At 50.5% G+C, this 23,766-nt stretch overlaps 1 long non-coding RNA gene across 3 annotated transcripts in view; it reads right to left on the reverse strand.

The window, feature by feature from the left end:
- LOC128343632 (uncharacterized) overlaps positions 1-23,766 on the reverse strand; it is a 59,587-nt gene that overhangs the window by 26,431 nt on the left and 9,390 nt on the right. Inside the window, exons 3-4 of one of the 3 annotated variants that reach the window (XR_008315629.1) lie at positions 22,546-22,757; positions 19,913-19,987 (exon numbers count right to left, since the gene is read on the reverse strand). This is a non-coding gene — a long non-coding RNA (uncharacterized LOC128343632). Of the gene's footprint in view, positions 1-19,912; positions 19,988-22,469; positions 22,758-23,766 lie in introns of those variants that run through there. The other 2 variants (XR_008315628.1, XR_008315627.1) reach the window with 2 other exon arrangements.

A 23,766-nucleotide genomic window follows, 5' to 3' on the forward strand; every position in this document is an offset into this window, starting at 1 on the left:
GGAAGGTGCCAATTTAAGGATAGACAACAACACTGAGAATCTCAGCAACTCTACTATGTGCCTTTACATGAAATACTAAAACCAATGCATACAACTTCCTATATGTTCTTCTGGCTTCTTGTGCAGAATATCTGACACCTTGGCAGGGAGCAGTGCCCTTTCAAACTTCACATCATGACTAAGAAATCAGGCTCCAAAATGGGGACATTGACTTCTTGGCTACAGCACTCGACTGTGGGTAAAGTTCTGCCAATGATTTTTGTTTGTGGGAATCAACATTTCATTACTGTTGTGCCTTATGCTGCCCCCTCACCCCCGCCGACCCTTTCCATGCTTGAGGCCTGCATAGGGACCACCATACTGTAAGAAATAGTGCCGGATGTTTTTTTTTTTTTTCCCCACTTACATTTATATACCGCTCTATAGCCAGAGCTCTCTAAGCGGTTTACAATGATTTAGCATATTGCCCCCAACATTCTGGGTACTCATTTTACCGACCTCGGAAGGATGGAAGGCTGAGTCAACCTTGAGCCCCTGGTCAGGATCGAACTTGTAACCTTCTGGTTACAGGGCGGCAGTTTTACCACTGATGTTAAACTTAGTATTGCAAAAAGACCAATACATGTAGAGTGCCATGTATACTTCTGACTTTACATAAATATCTTAATGCTCTCAGTGCCCAGTCAGTTCATCCTTCCCGGCCGTCACCCTTCCTAGTGAAAGCTTCGTGCATTGGGGTCTGTTCCTATATCTCACCCCTGACTCAGTCCTCTCAGCATCCCATATCACCTATGATACAACCCAACCCAGCCAGGACAATACCTTTAAATGCATGGCACAGAATGATCCAGGCACATGTAATGCTTCTGGGAGAATTCTATAGGGATTAGATAGAAGTGGAGGAGGTAAGTGCCCAACACCCAGGCTCACCAGTTGTTGGTTCCTGAAAGATCATGGCAAGGAGTGGGGCCATCACAGAATAAATATTGGGCTAGTTTCATGGAGGGACTGCCCAGGGCAACTCTCTGCATTAAAGCAGCTATAGGTGCATGGTAGGCATATGAACCATTAAGAAAATCATGTTTGTCCTGGCTGGCACTTGGAAAACCGTGCACTCTGCTACGTTAACATTCATGGCATGAATTTCAGTATAGCTTTCATAGCTTTTTAGAAGGGCTTTAGTGAATTATGAAAAAGCATTAGAGATTGATTTTGAAATGAGTTGTATATGCACAGCTGTTTCGATACCACGTGAATTTGCCAGAGGAAATTTTCAAAAGTATGGCACTTTGTACAGCTATGATGATCTCAATAAAGAATGATAACATGCAATTCAGAATATTGGCAACAGTAAATAAAGGTCCAGATGTTGTTAGAAGTGGTTCCAAATTCTGATTTGGAATATAGCAAGATCAGCCACTTCTCATTTAATGATTCCATCCCTACACCACCACCCACCCACCCCCCGCTTCAGGCAGATTGATAATTTGCTTTCTGCAGCTCTTGGATGCAGAATTTGCTGCCTAGTGCTGGGTTTATACTGGCAGAGCACTTTATAGGCTGGGCTGCTGCTTTCAACAAGCCATTGAACCTGCAAAATGTACTGCATGCAATGCATACGTGTTCTATAAAGCTACAAAGGGAACTGTAAACCTGCAAGTGTTAGCAAACACGTTTGCAGAAGATTTTCACTGTATCGCTATGACTGTAGTGCTTGATGTACTATATCCATTATTATTAAACAGTGTAGTCCCAGGCTCACTAAGATGTCCTTTTCTACCTTGTGCAGAATTCCACTGAAAGATCAAACTTCAGTGTCCCATATTAAGGGAAGATTGATTGCAAATGGCAGTTTGCTATTCTGTATTTCATATGCAGTATAAGTGTCATGTAAACCTGCAGCCTTATTTGGGAGGGAATGCATAAGTGCACATCTCTTTTCTTTTTAGCCATCTTGTTTCTGCTCCCTACTCTTCATATTTGCAATTTAATTATCCTCAAGGCATACATATTAAGCTAAATATGACTTTCAGTCATGTCACGTATAAATGGCTTTCCCTTTCTAGTTGTTCAGACAGGGAGATGGGTTCTGTTTGACTTTGAGCAATCTACAAGGGGAAGTTCATCTATCAGCTCAACAGAAATGGCTGCTGCTTTTAAATATCCAGCCTCTTCTTTCTTCAGCAGAAGTGCTCATTTTCTCCTCCCGTAAAATTGTGTCTCATAATCGAAATGAAGCAGTTCCTATGTGGCTGGTTATCAAAAGGTAATCGCTTGTGCTTCAGTGTTCTCAGCGGTGTTATTACGTTGATAACCATACTGTGTATCATGTCAAATTGATTCAATGGTAAAACCATAATGTTTGTTATTCAGAGGATGAGCCAAGACATGGCAGAGATCAGTCTTATCTTGGGGCAAATACATATAGATATTTGCCTTCACCACTCCTTCACGCCGCGGTGACTCACAAGGAGACCCCCAACTGGGGGGCTGCAACAAGCCACATAAGGGGTCTCCCCAAGTGCGGAGCATTATGGGACTTCCGGGGGCCAAGTGGCCCCCAATCCCCACCACCCCTACCAGCTCTGAAACGGAGCCAGTAATCATGTGGGCGGTTGATCTGGCCACCCAGGGAGGGTGGAATGCTTGTGTGCGGGGAGAGTGGATCAAGCCCGCTCTCCCCACACAAGCCCTGCAGGCTCTCCATACTGTTCATGTGGAGAGCCTCACGGTGTAAAGAGAAAGCCCTCTTATATTCAGCAGGGGGAGAGCAACAAGGATCTAATCCTGGTTAACTATCCCAGTTAAATTCTGGTTAATCTCAGCAATTTAATGAGAATAGCCTAGGAATTCTTGGTTCTCGTGACAGACTTCATGCGTGTGTGTGGTGCTCGCTGGTCGTGATTAATTCTTTAAATGTGATTGTTCTCATGAGAACGCAGCCTATATCAAACTTTTGTTTTTCTTAAAATCTGCAAAGCCTACCTAACATTTGCTTATTCTGTTAAATTGTGGACTCTAGTCTTTCAGGCATTCACTGAAACAGGGAAAACAGCTTCATAAATCACTAGGAAGAAAAACAAGCCACAGGCTTTGGGCCTCAAAACCCACCCACCCCACCAAATAATAGCATTATGTAGAGGCTTTGCTATTTAAGGAGGGGCTTTGGGAGTTGGTTTTAGGTTTGTTTATCTGTTTTTAACAAGCACAAAAATGTTGTTAGCGTTGGAGACAAATACAAGCAAGTAGGGGGTGAAAGTCATTTCTGAGTTAATGGAGGAGTTGGAGAAGATTCGCCTCGGGATCTCGTTCAGATTAATTGCCAAATTCTGATCTCAGTGCAGCAGGCGTGACTCCCATTTGAAGTTCATGGATGCATTTCTGCAGACAGGCATGAGCAGGAGAAACCTAAGGTTGCCAACCTGCCACAAGTGACCTGGAGTCTCCAGGAATCCGCATCAGTCTCCAGCTGACTATTGAAAGCAATCCTGTAGATCTGAAAGGCTTGATATTGTGAAAAATATAGGGGGGAAGTGGGGAAGGAATCTCCAGCAGTGGCTTCAGACAGAGTTGGTAACCCATTTTTGGTAACCCAAAAATTTCTTTCACTTGAAGACACGTGAGTACTGTGATTATCTATCTATCTATATACTTAATTCTCTTAAACATACCCGCCGCTAATCCAATGTGTGGCAGCTCTCGTGAGAGTTGGCGAGCAGCAGCCGGACTGGGGACGGGGGAGAAAATAAGGATGGTGGCAGGCCAGCCCGGCAGCTAAGAGCAGCAGCAGGAGGCAGCCCGGCTGGCGGGAGGAGGCAGCCACTGCTGGGAGTTGGCAGGCGGGCGGGAGGAGGTGGCAGGTGGCAGGGGGGCAGAGAGGGAGAAGAGATGCGGGCTGGCCGGGCCAGCGGGGGGTAGGGGGAAGCGCAGGTGCTCTACGCCCGGCCCAGCTAGTTTAAAATTAAAAAACAAACCCTAGCCCTTATATTTTCAGACAATAGCTTATCAAAGATGCCTTGTTGGCTCAAAACCCCACAGGCACTTTAGAACCCTAGTACTTACAGTATTTGTAGAGACTTATGCACATGGCAATTTGTCATGTGGGAGCATCAAATGCCCCCACACAACAGATCTGAGTTCAGTAAAGGGGACCCTCTATGAGTGCCAAAGAATGAAGACAGTACATAGACCTGTCCCATCCACCGAAGTGGACTGGAAAGCAATTATGGGTAAAGGACCTGTGTGCATACATCAGAACTCCCGTGCCTGTTGGACTAGAGACTGTGTGCAAAAAATTAACAACTTTAGACTCCATTATCACAAGTTTGGGAACACCAAGTACTGCTTTCTGCACATTAGCATCTGGAAAACGAAATCTGAAACCACGCCTCCCAGGCTGCTTGGCCACACCCCCTACAGTGTAACAGGCATGGCCTTATTTTCATCTGTGAAGTGTTGGCAGGTACGCAAAACCAAAAGTGTAGCCAGTTAGTCTAGTCCTCTGCTGCTTAGAGAGCTTCCAGCTATAGAGCAGTATATAAATGTAAGTGCTATTGCTATTGCTATTGCTGTAGCTGTTCTCAACTTAGCTTAAATAATATTGCAGGCAGGGAATGGAAGGAGGTTTGTTCATTCCAAAATATCTAGGATTTAGATGCCTTTATAGCCACACTAGCCCTCCTTTTGTAAGAAACACTTTGGGTTTTGTGTATTGTTAGGATCTTCAGGGGTTGGTGAGGGGGTAAAAGGTCTGAATCTACAGCACATTATGCTTGTTTGAATGTCAACATTAAGAAGACAAGAACAGCCCTGAAAGATCAAGTCCAAGGCCTCTCTAGTCCAACTTTATGTTTCCCACAGTGGCCTACCAAATGTGTCTAGGAAGCCCCCAAGCAGGAGATGAAATCATGCCCCCTCTCTTGTGGTTGCTCCCCTGCAACTGATATTTTGGGGCTCTTAGAAACACCATGGCCATCTCTGCCAAGTGCAGATGGAGCCATAGCTTATAAGGCAAATAGGAGAGGGGTGCCACATCTGTTTTTAAATGCTAATTTCTAAAAAGAGACAGAAGCTGAGTGGCTTAAGCCTATCCAGATGGCCTGCATTCCCTCCAGGGTTAGAGGTGGAGGTGTGATTCCTCAGTGGTGAAGGAAATGTTCTCTGCTTTAAGAGGGCCTTTTATCTTCAGCTCTGCATCCCCATAAGCTCTGCTGATTACACACATGGAGGTTACTGCACCAGCCTCATATGCTGAGAGAAGAAGGAAAGTTATTTAAGCCTGGCTGCTGTATGTTCCTCTTGTGGCAGAAGGGCACAAGTGAGCTGATTACCAGTCCATTAATAAACAGGATTCCACATGTATGGAAATGTGCTAGGAAAACTTTTCTGTGAAATCCAGATGTGTATTTGAATAGCTAAGGCTTACAGCTGAACTAAACAGATAAGCAGTGGAATGCAATTTTTAGAAGAGTAGGGGAAACATTGCACACAAAAACTCTTTAAAAATCTATTTTCTAATCAGCATAGTTCTGTCTATAGTCTAGAGTTATACCGATTGATAATAAAGTTTGAAAGAGCTTGTTAGGAAAATTAGTTGCACATGTTTGCCCTTTTGGTTAAGCATAAGAATGGCCTGTTGTCTCTCAACATCCTTTTTCAAGCACAAGAATTCAAACCTCTGTGCAATGGTATATCATTCCGATGAAATTAAGTTTTCTATATTTGGCAGCTAATCATTTGATTGGACTCTTGTTTTTGCAGCTGTGCTATGAAGGCTTTTTAATACTGCAGAATATACAACAATGTGTTAATGGACAGTGTTCTTCTGTGTGAAGAGACTTTGAGGTCCTTTTTTGAGCAAAGAATACAAATTAGTGATTTGGTGTTGGTCGCACCACCTTTGTAATATGAACCCACATCATACCTCCTTGGGAGAAGGTGAAAGGAAAGGCCTTTGATGTCTGTACAAAAACAACCTAAATTCTACAGTGACATTATGCAAGTTAAAAGGACAGTTATAGCAACATCACACATTATCAGCCAATCCACTTTGATAAAATGGCAGGCAGGGGAGGGGGAAAGTAATCACAAATAATCATATTGAAAGTAATCATATTGTCTAAGTTAGCATTGCCACTTTTAATACAGATTTCCGTTCTTGAGCAGAAAATAGAAGTTCAGTAGGTGCAACATCCCTTTTCATCAGTGATTGATTTTCATGAAGAAAGGTGCTGGTGTTCAGGCCAACCTGTACATAGAAGCTCTCTCGGACCTCTCTCCCATCACTAGCTGTGTAATAGCTGGCTGAAATGCCTCAGTATTAAGGAAAAGGAAGATTGCCCATGCTGAGAAGCAATGTCTTTGTTATTACATGGTATGTTCTCAAGCTATGTAATAGTAGTACTGAAAATGATTTCCAGGCTGAGCACAAGTTAAACAGACAACATGCCCAAGATAGTGTCACAGTGGCCACTTTTGCACATAACAGCAAAGGCTCCACTCCCCCGCGCATTCTCAGACAGTTGCGATCTGCAGTCTGGGAGACTGCAAATGGGGACGCACTGGCTGTGCGGGCTTCCTTTGACATGTCAAAGCTGTGGCAGCCAATCTAATAAGAGGGAGGGAGGAGCTTCCTATCTTCAACTTTAGTTTGACTCCACTGACAGCCTTCAGATGACATGATGCCATTTTCTGACCTGAAGTTTCGGCAGCAAAACTTGAAGGTAACCGAAGATTCCAGTTCAGGTTTGGGAGCTAAAACTGACCCGTGGTTCTGTGATGAAACTGTGGATTCATACATTCGGACAACCAAATTCTTGAATCTCTGCCACAGTTGCCTCTGGTTTTGCGTTATGTCTAAAGGCGGCCACGGATACAAGGAACTTCATAGGTCAGCATGCAACCCTAAGGAACTCTAGGCATGCCTCTAGAAATCTGGTCTGAAAGCAACCATGGAGGGCTGACGACTTCTGAGGGAGAAATTCTTTCCTGTGTTTCTGAGTGGCAAGGCCAAGTTTATCAGCTACATCTTCTCTTATTGCATCCCTGAAACTGAGCAAGCCACTTCTTGAATTTCCCCTTACCATGCTGCCAGAAGCTCAGTTGCCAGAAGCCTTGCAGGGAAGAGGAGGCTTTAACATCTCCTTCCCAGAGACAGCTGCTGCCCAGTGGTGAGAGCCTGTGTAGCTGCTGTCTGCTGTTGTCAGCTTGCCAGCCTGTGTGCCCCCTAACGTGTGGGGCTGTGGCTGCTGCCCTGTGGGTGAGTCTGTGTGGGATCAGTGCCAGAGGGAGTGAGTCAGCAGTTCTTGAGGATCAGCTGCCCAGATTAGCCATCTTTCTGGGCTTATAAAAGGGCTGCTGCCCTGTGGCGGCAGGCCCGCCACCAACAGGGTCGACATCAAAGGGACAACACCAAAGGGGTCGCCTCTTTGGGGGAGCCACTTGGGGGGGGCAACGAGGGCAAGGGCCAGGTGGTATTTTTGGCTTCTGTTATTTTTGGGTCCTAGGTGTTTCAGATGTGTCTGGGGATGGGGAGACAGGGGTGTGTGTCCACTGACTGTGGGATGGCTATTCTGGTGGTGGTGGGGAATAGAAGTAAAGTTGGCAGGTCAGCACATCATTACAAGGGAAGGGAAGTCAGAAATCTATTAGCTGTTTCCACTTCCGGCTGCCCTGCCAGCTCTTTGACCTTGGGGAGCAGTGCCAACCTCCCACAGATTCTCACCTTGCTCCTCTATAATGCCAGGTCTGTCCAGAATAAGTTTGAAACCATCCATGATTTGTTTTTGGATGAAGGGGCTGTTCTGGTATGTATTACAGAGACTTGGTTGTGGGAGGCTGGTGGCCCAGTCTGGTCCCTGCTTCTCCCTCCAGGGTACTCTGTTGAGGAGCAGGTGTGGGGACATGGGCAGGAAGGTGGAGTGTCTATGGTCTATAGGAATAACCTCTCACTGACCAGGATCCCTGTGGAAGTGTCTGACCATATTGAATGTATGTAGCTAAATTTGGGGATCAGGGATAGACTGGGACTTGGTGTACCGATCACCCACTATCCAATGGGAGTCCCTAACTGAGCTGAGAAGCCTTGGAGGGATTAAGTGTTGGCTCTGCTGGTGATCCTGTTGATGCCCTGGTGGAGAACTGGAACAGCAAAGTCACCAGGGCAGTAGACATGATTGTACCTAAGAGTCTTCTCCGACCTGCCTCAAAATTGGCCCCTTGGTATACAAAAGAACTATGGGGGCTGAAGCGGCGAGGTATATGACTGGAGCACAAGTGGAAGAAGACTCTACTTGAATCTGACAGATTACAACATAGAGGACATTTGAGGATCTATGCTCTGGCAATATGAGTGGCAAAGGAGCGATGCTTTTCAGCCCATATTGCAATTACAAGTTCATGTCCAGCGGAGTTGTTTAGGGTTGTGAGATGGCTAGTGAGTGCTTCTCCTCTCTCGAATCAGAATTTGGAGCCATCTATTACCCACTGTGATGTGTTTAATGATTTTTTGTGGATAAAATCTCTCGTATTAGGGCCGACTCAGTCTCCACAATTACTTCAGAGTCTGAATTGGAGGTGTCCAGCATCTCCTCTTATGTGGTTAGGCTGGATCACTTTCAGTTTGTGATTCGTGAGGATGTGGACAAGCTGCTTAGAGCAATGCGGCCTACCGCCTGTTCTCTTAACCTTTGCCCAACATGGCTAATACTATCTGGCAGGGAGGTTGTTGTAGAAGGCCTAGTAGAGATCATAAATGCTTCTCTGAGGGAGGGCAGGATGCCTCCTTGCCTTTAGGAGGCAATTATTAGACAACTTCTGAAGAAGCCTGCCCTGGATTCCTCAGAGTTGAGCAACTATAGGACTGTCTCCAACCTTCCGTGGTTGGGCAAGGTAAATGAGATGGTGGTGGCCTCCCAGCTCCAGACAGTCTTGGATGAAACTGCTTATCTAGAACCTTTTAAGACCGACTTTCGGGTGGGCTATGAGGTGGAGACTGCCTTGGTCAGCCTGACGGGTGATCTCCAGTTGGGAATTGACAGAGGAAGTGTGACCCTGTTGGTCCTTTTGGACCTCTTGGCGGCTTTCGATACTATTGACCGTAGTATCCTTCTGGAGCGTGTGAGGGGGTTGGAAGTGGGAGGAACTGCTTTGCAGTGGTTCCACTCTTACCTCTCAGGCAGATTGCAGATGATATCCCTCGGGGACTGTTGTTCTTCAAAAACTGAACTTCGATATTAGGGATGTGCATAAAACCGGTTCTCCCGGTTCGGTTCGGGTCCGAACCGGGTCCGGACCGGACCGGGGTGGTTCGGTTTTGGTTTTGCCAGACCACCCCCCCGGTCCGGTTCGGTTTCGAACCGGTTCGGATCCGAACCGAACCGGTTCGGATCACAAAAAGTGGCTGGTTTTGAAGGGGACATTGTGTTCTACCTGCCACCCAAATTTCAAGTCGATTGGACCTTCCTCTGATTTTTTACAAATTTTTTTCAAAAAATAAATTTTTGCCCATAACTCACAATGTGGAGCCCTTAGGGGCAAAAAAGCTGGGGTGGGTGGTAGCCACCCATGGGTGTCCTCCACCCCAAAAATCCCAAGGCAATTGGTGGCTCCTAGTATTATTGGTGAATTTCTGAAGAAAAATTTTTTTTCCATTGGCTAGAATGGGGGTTCGGGTCTGCCCCAGACCCACCTCTGTGGGGTGGCAGCACCCCCAAAGTGGGTCCGGGGCCATGGCAAAAATGCCCTCAGTCCCTCCCAGCAATCCCCGTAGAGATAGGAGTGATGGTTCTGTTGTTTTTCTGAGGTATTCTGAGTGTAGATTCTATGATAGCTTATGAGATTTCCAATGAGACACCATGAATCCACTCTCATTTGCTATCACAGAATCCACACTCACTCAGAACACCTCAGAAAAACAACAGAACCATCACTCCTATCTCTACGGGGATTGCTGGGAGGGACTGAGGGCATTTTTGCCATGGCCCCGGACCCACTTTGGGGGTGCTGCCACCCCACAGAGGCGGGTCTGGGGCAGCCCCGAACCCCCATTCTAGCCAATGGAAAAAAAATTTTCTTCAGAAATTCACCAATAATACTAGGAGCAACCCAACAATTGCCACCCCATCTTTTTGGCGCCTCTCTCTGGGCGCCCTAACACGTAACACCTAGTCAGTCCATCTTAATGCCTACCTACTACCACCACTCCTATCCAAGCAAGTAAGAGGAGGACACTCAGAGAGACAACACCCACTCTCTGATCTAACAAAAAGGCCACAGCTGTGCTGCCTGCCAGCACAGCAGCAGCAGCGGAGCAGCACACTAAGCACAAGAGCAGCACACACAGAGAAGAAGCAGGAGGCGGAGCAGCAGAGCAGCAGACCTGCTGCTCCGCATGATGGGTGACGTGATGCCCAAAGGAACCACCGCCTCACTCAGTGCCTGCCACTGACTAGGCCCGACAGACAGAAGCCAGCCAACCTGCTCTGCTCTGCTCTGATGCTCCCCATGGATGATGCACACACACCCTACATCTGCATCCCAATGACCAGACCAGACCAGACCAAGTGCGCAGAGTCAGCACAGGCCAGCAGCCACCAGCCCAGCAACAACAACAGCTACTACTGCTACCACCACAGCCAGTGTTGCCGCTACAATAACATTCCCAGTCCAGTCACGCGCGCCACAGCCTGAGCCTAGCACACAGCCAACAGCTGCTGCCAGCCAGTGCCTGGCAAGCCCAGCCAACATGAGGAGGAGAGAGCTAACAAGTAGACGGCGCACGCACATCACCAACCCATCACGACGGCGCAACTGCAAGGGGAGAGGGCACAATTACAGGCAGGAGGAGGAGGAGGAGGAGGAGGAGGAGGCGGGCGAGGCAATCCTAGCACAGATTTGAAAGTTTAAAATCCACCAGGACATCTTCTAGAATCTAGACTTCTGTTTTTTCTACCACCAGCTGTAGTGTCTAGTTAGTCAGTGTGCTGTGCAGCTGAGCTGAGCTGAGCTGAGCTGCATGTGAGGAAGGGTGACTGTAGCTAGTTCTTTAGTTTCAGCAGACTGAGCATTGAGCATGGGCAGTGGCCTTGGGAAGCAACACAATTACACGACACTCACCTGCTGCTGCTGGTTCTAGAAGTTGCCTCTTCTCGTCTTCACCTCTTCGTGTGTGTGTGTGTGTGTGTGTGTGCAGTGAGTGCATGCCTTTTGCCTTGCTGGAAAGAAATGCTTCTCTGGTCCACCACCACATATCTGCTCAAGGACACAGAGGCCCAAGGCAGAGGTGGTGGCACCAGTGTGAGTGCATGTGTGCTGGTGGTGTTTGCCACCACAGGTGTTTTGTGTGTGTATGTGTGCGCTGCTAGCTAGGAGGGGGGAGGGAGGCAGGGAGGGAGGCTGGGAGGCAGGGGGGAGGAAAGGGGAGGGGGAGAGGGATGTAGAGGGGATTGAAGGGGGGAGGGTCCGGCTCAGAGTTGGTCAGCCACATATTTGTGCACACACGTGCTCACGTGTGTGCTTCGGTGGGAGAGACCAGACTCTCATCATCTGCCAGACCGGGGTTGGGGGCAGTTGAGGCGGTGGTGGGCTGGAAGGGAGGGAGGATGGAAGGTGGTGAAGAGGAAGGGGAGAGGATGAGAGGGGAAGGATGGAGGGAGTTGGAGGGGGGAGGAAAAAAACATGTAGACAGACACACACCACACTACACACAGAAAGCATCCACACACAGAGACAGTGCTAGGCATCCATTCACACAGACAGACAGACAGACAGACACACAACAGGAAGAGACAGACTGAGCCTGCACCACACACACACACACACACAGACCCAATTCCCCCCCTGCACAGTTATCAATCAATATGTTGTGTTGGCAGCCAGTTCATTGCTATTCTGATGGTTTTGGGTTTTTTGCCATCAGCCAACATCAACAGTGACCACAATCAAGATGAACATAAGATGATAATAATTCATTCGTTTCATTTCAAAAAATCACCCAATCATCTTCTCCATGTAAACCAAGCCCCCCACACATGATTTCTGGTGACATTTTCAATAAAATCAATTCATTTGGCATTCATCATTTTGTTCTCCCTTTGTCACCTTTTTTTCTTTCTTTTGCATAATTTTGAGGCTTGATTTTGACATGGGGTTTTTAAAGAAAAAATTATTTACATGTTTATTTACATACAGTATTTACATATCTACACTGCATTTTTGAACGTATACCCGCCGCTGCCGCTAAGTCTAGTACTCCGTGGGCTGTGCTACTTTGGGGGGGTGTGCCGTGCCCACGCCAGGTCCCCAAATGCTGACAGGTGGATAGATAAAGGGCCTGTGCTGGTCAGCATTGGGTTTCTTTTTAGGTGGGCGTGGGCATTGTAAACATCTGGCCAGTCGCAGCACTACAACTACTACTACAACTGCATCTCTGTGTGGGCACACTACACGCTGCGACTGGCTGGCACGGCTCAGCATCTGTCACGTCAGCTCAGCTAGAGGTGGAAGGGGGGAGGGTAGGGATAAGCAGAGGTCGAGCCAGGCAGGTGACCAACCATGGGGCAACCCACGGTAATCACTCGCCCGTCTCAAACTCAAGCTTGGGGTAGCCCAACAAGGGGAGGTTCACCTTAAGGAAGACCAGCTGCTCCACCAGACCAGGGTCCAAGCGGGAGCGAGAGGGTGTCACCACGTCCCCGGCACGTGAAAACACCCGCTCGCTCTGGACACTGGTTGGGGGGCAGGAGAGGAGGCGCACAGCCACCACCGCCAGGTCCGGCCAGACTTGGCGGCGGCTCGCCCAGAACTGTGCGCAGTCCACGCCGTCTCCCTCCACAGGCTCCTCCAAGTACTGCGCAACGCATTGCTCAGCACTGGAGGGGGGCCTGGCAGGTCGAGCCTCCCGCATACCAGGCATGGCGCCATAGCAGAACCGCTGAAACCACTGGGCGGATCTCGAGTCGGTAGCAAATGGCTGCTGCGATGGCGCCGCCTGGGATGCCGCGCTGCTGGACTCGGAAGAGGGAGGGGAAGGGGAAGCTGACGCCGGCTGGCCGCCCATGCTGCTGCTGGGTGCGGGTTGGGCCGCGAGGGCTGCCCCCGCACCACTACCAACACCCTGGTCTCTGCGGGCCCTAGCGGCCTCCTCCTCCCTAACCTTCTCGACCAGGATGCCCTTCCACCTGGGCAAGTCGTCGGCACTCACGGCATTGCCCTTGAGGGCTGGGTGACAGAGACAAGCGAGGACATACTCCTCCCTGTCTCCCAGCACATCAACGAGCCGCTTGTCAACCCCAGACCTCAGCCTCCCAGCCAGAGCACGACCCTCTGGCGTGGTCAGAGAGATATGGAGTCCACCCATCAGCTTCTCGAGACCAACAGCTGTGGGCAGCGCCTGGCTCAAGGGAGTGGTGTCGCCACACAAGCCCTTCGTGGCAAGCTGGAAGGGCTCGAGTGCCGACACCGCCTCGGACATCTGCTTCCACTCTGCGTTCGAGAAGTCGCAGACATCCAAGGACTCGTCCCTCGCCAGGGCGACAAGGGCTCTCTCCTGCTCCAACAGGCGCTGGAACAGGAGGAAGGTGGAGTTCCACCGCGTCTCCACATCCGTAGGGATGAGATGGCGAGGAAGGCCAAGGTCATCCTGCTTCTGGCGAAGCAGTCTCCTGGACTTCTCGCTGCGGTGGAAGTGGGCGGCCAGCTTGCGGGACTTATCCACAAGCGTGGCCGTGGCAGCAACAGCACCTGCGATGGGGCGGGCCCCCTTCTCCTGGGACGCCCTCAGCTCCTTAAGGCCAAGGGCGTCCCTGACGGTCAGATGGAGCGTGTGTGCCATACACCGTATGTTCACACAGTCCATGACTGTCTCGACAGCGGCGGTAACGTTGGCTCCATTGTCGGTGACAATGAAGCCGCGGGAGAGGTGTGGACACCCGCCAATCCACTCCTCTATCTGGCGGTCGAGTACGGCCGCCACCTCCTCCGCGGTGTGCCTCGTGTCCATCGTCTCCACGTGCAGGACGGCCCACCTGTGCCGTAGTGCATCGGGAGCCGCGCCGGACCCGGAAGCATCGCCCGCGGAGGTCCCCTCACTCTCCGGTCCCCACCAGTGGGCAGTGAGGGCCAGGAAAGAAGCGTGCATCCCACTGACACTGGTCCAGAGGTCAGTCGTGAAATGCACGCTTGTCCCGGCCGGAGCTGCACGCAGCTCGGCCGACACGAGCTCCCTGCACCGGCGGTACAGGGAGGGGACCACGTTCCGGCTGAACGTCGTCCTTGAGGGGATGACGTATTCGGGAGCCAGGTATTGGAGAATACGGCGGAAGCCGTTGTTCTCGACCACCTGAAACGGCTGGTCATCGGTGGAAATCATCTCCCCTATGAGGCGGGTGAGGTGATGATGGTCCACGCGAACAATACGCTGGCTGCCCGAGGACTGCGTCCACCGCTGGACGGGCAGTGTAGCCTGCCTGCTGGCTGGCACACTGCCGCTGCCCGCCCTAGTGGCAGATGCACAAGGCGCACTAGCGCTGCCAGCCTGTCCCCTGAGACCTGGGTGGTGACGCTCTAGGTGTCTCCACATAGGCGTCGTACCCAGGTGCGCAGGGTCCCTTCCACGGCTGACAAGCATCCTGCAGTGGACACAGCGGGCGTGGAATGGGTCATCTTGAGGAACCTCAAAATGCACCCATGCACCACTGCCCTTGGCCTCCTGCGCCCTGGGCGCCGTCCTAGGCCGTTTCTCGCAGGGTGGCTGCAGTCCTAGGGGGGGGGCGGCCGCCGCTGCCTGCCCACTGCTGCCACCCAACCCGCCCCTTCCGCCCTCCACAGCGGAGGAAGGGCCCGGCTGAACTGGCATCGGAGAGGCAGGCCTCTCCTCCACCACCTCGCCAGACCGCTCCCCACCAGAGTGTCGGGCTTCACGAGGGGGGGCCCCACTGAGCGGCGAAAGGATAGGGGGAAGGGGCCCCAGAGGGAGGGAGAACCTGGCTGCATCGCTGCCAGCCGCACGGTCCTCACCGCCCTCTACCTGCTCTTCCAACTCCACAGTCTCCTCCACCTCAACAACTGGCGGTAGCTCAGCAGCACCTGGTGCCGCCGGCGAGGAGGGACCCGCCACAGCCCTAACAGTGCCTCTGCCTCTGCCGCGATTGGCGGCAGCAGGCGTGGGGAACTGAATCCTGCGCACCAAAGATGGGGCCGGAGCAAAGAATTCTCCAATGGGGAGAACTGGGGTGTCCTCAGGCTCCCCGCGTCCTCTCCCTCCCCGTGCCGCAGGCGCACCCCGCACCTGGCCTCTCCCACCTCTGCCTGCCAGCCTTGAGCGAGCCCTGCCCGCCACACGGCGCTCAGACATGCTGCTAGGTCAGAAGGAGGGAGACTTTAGGAGGAAGGCCAGACAGGGTCAAAAAAATAATTTGGAGGGGCTTAGGGGCCAAAAAAAAGGCAGCTGATTTGGAGGCGGCGGGGGGGAAGTTTGTTTTGAAAAAAGGAAGCCAATGGGGGGGAAAGGAAGACTTTTTGATATGGGGGGGGAAGCCAATCGAAGTGAGGGGGAGGGTGTCCTTTTTGAATTTGGGAGTCAACCACCAAGCCAATTGGGGAGATGGGTCTGGGAGGGTTTTTTTTTAGAAAAATAGGGGGTTAAAGGGTGGAACCCCGGTGTGGGAGGGTGGCACGGGCAGTTGGGTGGAGTAGTTGTGGTGTGGGTGGCAAGTTTTTAGCTTTTTTGGGGGGGGGAGTGGATGGGGGGAGGGCACAGCACCTACCGGGGGTGGGGGAGGGATGCAGTCAACGCTTGGGAACCTGCAGATCAAAGGAGGAAACCCTTATTTAGTGAACTGGAACACAAAGTGTGGGTTCTGGGGGGTGGTTCAAACTCAATGCAGCCTATTTAGTGACTCTAAATTGCACACAACCAAAACCAGAACCCAGTCACACCAACACAGAGGTTGAACCCACCCACTCTGTGACTCTGCCTGCCCAATGCCATGGCAAGCAAGCAGCAGCAAACACTTGATGGCAGCCTCATGGATTGAACATCATGATCATCATCATGCGTGTGTATTGGCCCAGCATGTAGTGGCAGCATCAGAGCCCAGCCAGGACCCCACTCAGACTGCCCCAGAGGCAAGGAAGCACTCTGGCATGGCATGGGCCCAGCATGTAGTGGCAGCATCAGAGCCCAGCCAGGACCCCACTCAGACTGCCCCAGAGGCAAGGAAGCACTCTGGCATGGCATGGGCCCAGCATGTAGTGGCAGCATCAGAGACCAGCCAGGACCCCACTCAGACTGCCCCAGAGGCAAGGAAGCACTCTGGCATGGCATGGGCCCAGCAGTGGCAGCATCGCATCAGAACCCTGGACCCCACTCAGACTGCCCCAGAGGCAAGGAAGCACTCTGGAAGGCACCTGTTCAAAAACCACCTGCAAGACGCATGCAATGCAACGCAACACACAGCAGCAATTTCTTTACTGGGCATGGGCATGAAGACACAAGTTTTACAACAGTACATCTCCTCTCCAAGGTTCCCTCCCTCCTCCCCACACCCAAATGCATTTCAGAATAGGGGTGTCCCTATTTAAAACCGCCAGCTAGGGAGAGAAAGGGGCAACAAAAGGTGCACAATCGCACACGCACTAACCCCTCTTCTTCCGGTCCTTCTCCTGCCGCTCACTGCTGGTCACGGATTCGCCGCCGCCAGCCAGCCACCCTGGGCTGAGACACAGCAGGGCGGCCGCACGAGGCACACAGGCAACCGGGGTAGTTCAACAACGATGGAGGGGCAGAAGTGAGGAGACAACACTGTTTGTGTCGCTCAACTCACCCCCAAGCAGAGACAAAATCAACCAAAAACTATAAAAAGAAAAAAAAACCGATGGCAGCCGCCAGGTGGGTAGGCTACTGTGTGTGGCTGCAGCTGTGGGAGAGGAGGTGGAAAGTGAAGGGGAGCAGAGAGAGAAAAGACTAAGAGAGAGAGAAAAGAGAGGGGGGGCAGGGACAAAGAGAAAGAGAGGAGAGAGAGAGAAAAGAAAGAGAGAGAGAGGAGAAAGAGAGATGATAGAGAGAAAGAGGAGAGAGGAGAAGCGCAGCGCAGCAGGGAGGGGGGATTCAGGTGTGGGGGGAGGACACAGCAGTAGCAGCGGTCCAAAGAGGTGGGGGGAGCAGAGAGGGTGTGTGTGGTTGGGGCTAGTGTGTGGCAGGGGGCCTGGGGTAAGTGGAGAGAGTCGGGGGCAAGGAGGAAAAGAGGTGGGGTGGGGGGAGCAGAGAGGGTGTGTGTGGTTGGGGCTAGTGTGTGGCAGGGGGCCTGGGGTAAGTGGAGAGAGTCGGGGGCAAGGAGGAAAAGAGGTGGGGTGGGGGGAGCAGAGAGGGTGTGTGTGGTTGGGGCTAGTGTGTGGCAGGGGGCCTGGGGTAAGTGGAGAGAGTCGGGGGCAAGGAGAAAAAGAGGTGGGGTGGGGGGAGCAGAGAGGGTGTGTGTGGTTGGGGGCTAGTGTGTGGTAGGGGGCCTGGGGTAAGTGGAGAGAGTCAGGGGCAAGGAGGAAAAGAGGTGGGGTGGGGGGAGCAGAGAGGGTGTGTGTGGTTGGGGCTAGTGTGTGGCAGGGGGCCTGGGGTAAGTGGAGAGAGTCGGGGGCAAGGAGGAAAAGAGGTGGGGTGGGGGGAGCAGAGAGGGTGTGTGTGGTTGGGGCTAGTGTGTGGCAGGGGGCCTGGGGTAAGTGGAGAGAGTCGGGGGCAAGGAGGAAAAGAGGTGGGGTGGGGGGAGCAGAGAGGGTGTGTGTGGTTGGGGCTAGTGTGTGGCAGGGGGCCTGGGGTAAGTGGAGAGAGTCGGGGGCAAGGAGAAAAAGAGGTGGGGTGGGGGGAGCAGAGAGGGTGTGTGTGGTTGGGGGCTAGTGTGTGGTAGGGGGCCTGGGGTAAGTGGAGAGAGTCAGGGGCAAGGAGGAAAAGAGGTGGGGTGGGGGGAGCAGAGAGGGTGTGTGTGGTTGGGGGCTAGTGTGTGGCAGGGGGCCTGGGGTAAGTGGAGAGAGTCGGGGGCAAGGAGGAAAAGAGGTGGGGTGGGGGGAGCAGAGAGGGTGTGTGTGGTTGGGGGCTAGTGTGTGGCAGGGGGCCTGGGGTAAGTGGAGAGAGTCGGGGGCAAGGAGGAAAAGAGGTGGGGTGGGGGAGCAGAGAGGGTGTGTGTGGTTGGGGCTAGTGTGTGGCAGGGGGCCTGGGGTGAGTGGAGAGAGTCGGGGGCAAGGAGGAAAAGAGGTGGGGTGGGGGGAGCAGAGAGGGTGTGTGTGGTTGGGGGCTAGTCTGTGGCAGGGGGCCTGGGGTAAAAAAAAAAAACAACACCTGGGAACAATGGGCAGAAAGTCTGGGGGGGGAGGGGAGAGGAACCAACAACAACCAGCAGGGAGGAATGGGACACACACACAGCAAAACCAGAACCAAAAGAAGCTAATTGATTTCACACAAAAAACCAAAGTAACTAAGACAGGACTCAACAGGCAGCAGCAGCAGCACCAGGGAGGATGGGGAACAACACTCAGTCTGGGTGGGAGGGGGCAGGCAGGGCAGGAGTGGAGGAGGAGGTGGCAGTGGGGGGAGTGGGTTTCTGGAGGGGAGGGAGGGGGGAAGCTAGGAGCAGGACCACAGGGGAACAATCAAATTTGAATCCAAACAATCTATACACAAAGTAAAAAAAAGGAAACCAAAGGGCAGCCAGAAAGTCTCAGGGCGGGGGGGGGGTTTACAACTACCAGGGGGAGGGACTGGGGGAGTGGGTGACACACACAGGGAGCAAAACCAAAACCAGAACCTAATTCCACAAAGAAATCCAAAGAATGCAAGGCTCAACAGGCAGCAGCACAGGAGGGAAACAATCTTATCTGGGTGGGAGGGAGGGAGGGAGGGGGGAAGCTAGGAGCAGGGCCAGAGGGGAACAAATTAACAATCAAAATCAGAACACAAGGAATCAAATTGCAGCAATAATATAAACTAAATCCTCAGAAACACAACTCAGACAGGCAGCCAGCAATAACAATAGCTATTAATTAAAAACCAAAATCAGCAAATATATAAATTTACACAGAAGCAATAATTGAATGCAACTCAAAAAGTGGAACAAAAGTCAGGCAAGGCACAAAAACAGGAAAGCAATGCAGAAGAGGGGGGTGGGGGGGGGGGAAGGAGGGAAAGCCAAAACTTTGGAAGAAGGGTTGAGAGAGAAAGGGTGAAGAGAACAGAAAACACACAACAGGAAAAGTTGGAAAAAGTTGAGGGGAAAGTATTAAAGAGGTTTGGACAGAGACAGACAGAGGGCAGATGGACAAGGTGGCACACAACAACACACACAGAGAGCAGAGAGACAGACACACACTAATGTGACACACAGTCAGCAGGGACTCACAGCAGACACCAGCAGCAAAAGAGCAAGCAAGGTCTCAGAGATGATCCCACAACTGCAGCCAAGAGAAGTTTCCAGAGAAGAGGCTTGGGTTTATATAGGTTTGAAATTCCCTCCTTTGGGAGCCCCCACCTTTGCACTCCCCCACGGCCAACAGGGTGCCAGCTCTCAACAGTGCAACAGCCAAGCAGCCTACCAGACCAAAGGACTCATTCTGGCCAATCAAAGGATCAATAGCGCAGCCAATACAATGCCTGAAAATAGCATCACAAAATGGATGCTAGGAGCAAAAGTTTCAGGAATGAGCCACAAAATGGAGGACACACTTCAAACTTTAAAGGGACACTCCAGAGACTCAATTGAACTCCCGAACCGGTTCGGGAAACCCGAGCCGGTTCGGAGCCGAACCGACTCGGATTCGGTCCGGATCGGTCCCAGAAGGGCCCGATTCGGTCCGGGATCGAACCGCCGGATCCGGACCGGTTCGGGACGAACCGATCCGGATCCGGACCGAACCGCACATCACTATTCGATATGGTGTCCCTCAGGGCTCCATATTGTTTCTGATATTGTTTCTGATAATTTCTCCATATTGTTACATCTACATGAAACTGTTGGGAGAGATCATCAGGAGATTTGATGCAGGATGTTATCAGTTTGCAGATGACACCCAAATCTTTTTCTCCATGCCAACCTCATCAGGAGAAGGCATAACCTCCCTAAATGCCTGCCTGGAGGCAGTGATGGGCTGGATGAGAAGTAAGAAACTGAGGCAGAATCCATATAAGACGGAGGTACTTATTGTGCAGGGTCAGAACTTGGGAGATGATTTTGATCTGCCAGTTCTGGATGGGGTCACACTGCCCCAGAAGGAACAGGTACACAGTCTGGAGGTGCTTCTGGACACAAAACTCCCCCTGGTGTCCCAGGTTGAGGTGGTGATCAGACGTGCCTTTTATCAGCTTCGGCTGATCTGCCAGCTGCATCCATTTCTTGAGATAAATGACCTCAGAACAGTAGTACATCTGCTGGTCACCTCCAGACCTGACTACTGCAATGTGCTCTGAGTGGGCCTACATTTATAAATAGTCCGGAAACTGCAGTTAGTCCAGAATGCGGCAGCCAGGTTGGTCTCTGGGTCATCTCGGAGAGACCGTATCACTCCGATCTTAAAAGATCTATACTGGCTGCTGATAAGTTTCCAGGCAAAGTACAAGGTTATAACCTATAAAGCCCTCAACAGCTTGGGCCCTGGGTATTTAAGAGAACGTCTTCTTTGCCATAATCCACACCGCCCCTTGAGATCATCAGGAGAGGTTCGTCTGCAGTTGCCACCAGCTCATCTGGTGACTACTCGGGGACGGGCCTTCTCTATTGCTGCCCCAAGGCTTTGGAACACACTTCCGGCTGAAATAAGAGCCTCCCCATCTCTTACAACTTTTAAAAAGGCAGTCAAGACACATTTGTTCACCCAGGCTTTTAATTAGATATTGTTTTAATTGTGCTTTTAATAGTTTTAACGTTTTAAATTTTAACTGTTGAAATGTTTTAATATTTTTATTGGTTGTTTTTATTGTTTCGTTGTATACTGCCCAGAGACTTGCGTTTTGGGCAGTATACAAATGTGTTAAATAAAATAAAATAAAATAAAATAAAATAAAATAATAATAATAATAATAATAATAATAATAATAATAATAATAAATAAATGAATAAATGAATAAATGTGTCTGAGTTATCTCAGAATTTTGCAAGTGGAGGCCACTTTGGCAAAAAAAACATCTTCAGTGGGAAAGCCGTTTCCCACTGTGCTGACCTTTGCACAGTAGTGAGCTTTTCTCAGTGCTGGAAGAGCCCTTTAAGAGAGACAAAGCCCTCTCCTAAGAGCTCTAGAAGGAAAGCACTGGGAAGGGCTACACTTCCCAGCACTCTGTCAATGCCTTCCAAGAAGGTGCAACGGCTCCAGAGGGCTCCATTTCCATTCAAGGAGCCCCCGCCACCCAGTGCAGGGTAAAGCACAGAATTGCACAGTGAGAGCTGTCATCTCCACATAGTGCCAGGGGGACTGTGCAGAGAATTCAGCTTTGGGTGAACCTTTATTCAGGCCAAACAAACGATTAGTCAGGGTCTGGGAGCCACACGTACAGTTGACAGGGGCTGCCACTGGCCCCCAGGCCTTACAATGAAGAACACTTGATGTATCTAGTACAGGTAGAAGCAGAGAGAGGGAGCGAAGCCTCTTTTGTGTCGAATGCCAACATTGCTACACTGACTGAATTTCAGACATGTTGCCAGGACAAGGCTCCAGTGTCTCTAATAGTTTAATACTGGCAGCTTCTCCCATTGCTGTCACTCTTTGAGAGCTGATTTTGCACCTGCCAAGATTCTCCTGCGTCTGAGCATGGGCAATAGGCACCTTTGTCCATACTGGATTAAAAGCCCTAAATCCAGTAACATCTCTTCTCTCCTTGCATTGCATCTGAGCAACATTTGCTGACACCAATTAAAAACCCAGACCTAAGCCGCGTATCACCCTGTCCTCTGTAACTGCAGCTTGAAACCTCTGGGTGTCTACAGCAGTAAAGAAAGAGATAAATATACATATATTTTTGGACATCCTATTTGGCCTAATCCCACTCCAAAGATCAGTAATAAAACCATAAAAGGATGTGCTGAACAAAAAAGGAATCTCTGTCCAGCTTTTTAGAGCCACAAGAAAAATATTCTTTGCCCTCTCAGGCGGAAAGACAGTCTACTTATACTACTTGATTCACTTCTGGTCTAGGAGTCTGTACAATTTCAATGTCTCCAGCAGAACTAGAGCTTTTGGGAAAGATAGGTCAGTTTAAATGTCCCACGCCAGCTTTCTGTACTATACTCTTGAAAAGAGGTAATATGAAAAAGGACGGGCACAGGCATGATGATTAAGGTAACTACTATCTCTGAGTTGTCTGGAAATGTTCATGAATATTAGAACTAGGTATTAGCCAGCAATTAATTCAGTTTAAAAGTATTCATAGCATACTGGACACCACTGAAAACTGCTTCTAAAAAAAACCCAGTCAAAAAATAAGAGATGCAACAAAAGAAAAGCATATTTCACACACATGTTCTGGCACTGCAATGTTATTTCCCTCCCCCCTTCAGAAAAGGTGATTAAAACACTTACATTTATTTCTGAATTCTTCCCCCGCTTAAAAAACCTGATCTTAGGAGGACTGTCTGCCACATGGGGTCAGTTCTTAACGTAATGCCAGTGAAGACTGACAGCTACAGCTATGGTTGCAGCTATAAGCTGTTCCTAGCAGGCTGGAAATCCACATCCTCAGTTCGCATATGATTGAATCAGTTGACCGATCTTGCGTTCAAGGGGTGCATAACCTACCAAACACAAAACAAAAAGTGACGTGTTTCTTTAAGTCTGGATGAGAATCACTCTTTATTTTTGGATGTTTTAAAGGTGATAAACACACATGAAAGATCAGCCTCTTCTCTTGTTGCCTTTGTAGGATGCTTTTAGTTTTTGCCTCCCCCCCAAATTGCAGGGTAAATGGGTTTAAATCCGAACAACTTAAATAATCTTCTTAAACTACCAAGTCAAATCAAACATGCATGGACAAACATGCATACTGAGCTGTTGCCGCAACAACAATTAAAATATATTGGTTTGCAGCTAAATTGAACCTTTATACAACCTGGGAACATTCTCCAGAATCTTCGGGCCTGCAGCAAATTACACCTTTTGTAACACAGAATTATGTCTGTTTAGAGACATGAGGCAGATATCTGTTTGGCTGTGAGGCTGTTCTCATGAGCAAGCCAAGACCAGGCTAGGGAAGCTAAGCCTGGGCTTGGCTTCCCATGAGCACCGGCGGGAGCCGAGTGGCTCCTGCCAGCAAACCCACCTATGGAGGCCGCTGGTTACTCAAGGCTAAGGGCATGCTTGCGCCCTTAACTTGGACTAAATGCTTGTGTGCGACTGCCGGCTGCTCCCAGCCAGTGCTGGCACAGGAACAGGCTCCTGGCCGTCACCAAGGGGATTCCCACAAGGCACTGCATGATGCCTTGTGGGATTTTCGTGGGCCAGGACCATGATCCTAACCACCGCACCTCTGTGCTGTCTGTGGTCTGCGCTGTAGCAGCGGACCCTCTGGGCTCGCGATCTGCACCTCTTGACCCAGCAGCTGGATCGTCTGTGGGAAAGGCGAGCTTCTGCTGCCTTCCCCACCACCTGCCCTCAAGCTCTCTCACATGATCGTGAGAAAGAGCTCTGGATCTATCCACATATAAGGTTACTATGCAAAATCACCTATTTCAGGCCTAAGGTGGCATTTATTTGGAATTAAGTTCCACAGAACAAACTGGAATTTGCTCCTGTGTAAACATGTAA

Source organism: Hemicordylus capensis, chromosome 2 (assembly GCF_027244095.1).
Source record: "Hemicordylus capensis ecotype Gifberg chromosome 2, rHemCap1.1.pri, whole genome shotgun sequence".
Classification (NCBI taxonomy): Eukaryota; Metazoa; Chordata; class Lepidosauria; order Squamata; family Cordylidae; genus Hemicordylus; species Hemicordylus capensis.